The sequence below is a fragment of the Empidonax traillii genome, unplaced genomic scaffold, assembly GCF_003031625.1.
Source record: "Empidonax traillii isolate 1590-97213 ecotype Southwest subspecies unplaced genomic scaffold, ASM303162v1 scaffold4183:size16978, whole genome shotgun sequence".
NCBI lineage: Eukaryota > Metazoa > Chordata > Aves > Passeriformes > Tyrannidae > Empidonax > Empidonax traillii.
In genome coordinates this window covers 8,072-9,976 of record NW_020959376.1, presented here as the reverse complement: position 1 = coordinate 9,976, position 1,905 = coordinate 8,072, and positions in this window count along the sequence as shown.

Here is a 1,905-nt window from a genome sequence, read left to right as displayed (position 1 = left end):
TTTGGCCATTTTTTTTCATCGTTTTTGGCCATTTTTTCACCGCTTTTGGCCATTTTTTCACCGTTTTCCATTATTTTTCACCGATTTTTCACCGTTTTTGGCCATTTTTTCACCATTTATGGCCATTTTTTCACTGGTTTTGACCATTTTCCCCCCGTTTTTGGCCATTTTTTCACCGTTTTTGGCCATTTTTTCACCGTTTTTGTGGATGTTTTTTCACCGTTTTTGACCGTTTTTGACCATTTTTTCATCATTTATGGTCATTTTTTCCCCCGTTTTTGGTGGACGTTTTTTCACCGTTTTTGGCCATTTTTTCACCATTTTTGGCCATTTTTTCACCATTTATAGCCATTTTTACACCATTTTTGGCCATTTTTTCACCATTTATGGCTATTTTCTCTCTCGTTTTTGGTGGACGTTTTTTCACCGTTTTTCACCGCTTTTCCCTCATTTTTGGTCATTTTTTCACTGTTTTTGGCCATTTTTTCACCGGTTTTGGCCATTTTTTCACTGGTTTTAAACCGTTCTCCCCCCGTTTTTGGCCATTTTTTCACCATTTATGGCCATTTTTTCACCGTTTTTGGCCATTTTTTCACCATTTATGGCCATTTTTTCCCCCTTTTTTGGTGGACGTTTTTTTGCCATTTTTGACCGTTTTTCCCCCATTTTTGGCTGGTTTTTCACTGGTTTTGGCCATTTTTTTCACCGTTTATGGCCATTTTTTCACTGTTTTTGCCCATTTTTTCGCTGTTTTTGGCCATTTTTTCCCCCATTTTTGGTGGACGTTTTTTCACCGTTTTTGACCGTTTTTCCCCCCGTTTTTGGCCATTTTTTCACCGTTTTTGGCCATTTTTTCACTGTTTTTCACCATTTTCCCCCGCATTTTTGGCCATTTTTTTTCACCATTTTTCACCGTTTTTTCACTGGTTTTGGCTGTTTTTTCACCGTTTTTGGCCATTTTTTCACCATTTTCCACCGTTTTTCACCATTTTTTCACCATTTTTGGTGGACGTTTTTTCACCGTTTTTGGCTGTTTTTTCACCGTTTTTTCACCGTTTTCTCTCATTTTTTCACCGTTTTTCACCGTTTTTTCACCGTTTTTCACCGTTTTTCACCGTTTTCTCTCATTTTTTCCCCATTTTTCACCATTTCCTCCCCTTTTCCCCCCATTTCTCCCCCCCCTCCAGGTGTGCCGGTGCCGGGCGGGCGTGGCCGGAAGGGGAAGAAGCCGAAGCCCCTCCCCCCCCTGGAGCCCCCCCAGGCCGAGTGGCTGCGCCGGCACAACCCGGAGGGGCTTTTCCAGGACGAGGGATACCGGAAGCACCTGCGCCACCAGTGCAGCAAGTGGGTCCGGGAACGCGAATTTTGGGGTGAAATCCGCCGATTTTGGGCAAAAAATGCGAATTTGGGGTGAAAATGATGGATTTTGGGGTCCCAGTCCTGGGTTTGGGGTCCCAGCCCTGATGGGGTTGTGTCAGGACAGGAAGCACCTGCGCCACCAGTGCAGCAAGTGGGTGCGGGGACTCCAAATTTTGGGGTGAAATCCGCCGGTTTTGGGCAAAAAATGTGAATTTGGGGTGAAAATGATGGATTTTGGGGTCCCAGCCCTGGGTTTGGGGTCCCAACCCTGATGGGGTTGTGTCAGGACAGGAAGCACCTGCGCCACCAGTGCAGCAAGTGGGTGCGGGGACTCCAAATTTTGGGGTGAAATCCGCCGGTTTTGGGCAAAAAATGTGAATTTGGGGTGAAAATGATGGATTTTGGGGTCCCAGCCCTAGGTTTGGGGTCCCAGCCCTGATGGGGTTGTGTCAGGACAGGAAGCACCTGCGCCACCAGTGCAGCAAGTGGGTCCAGGGACGCGAATTTTGGGGTGAAATCCGCCGATTTTGGGCAAAAAATGCGAAT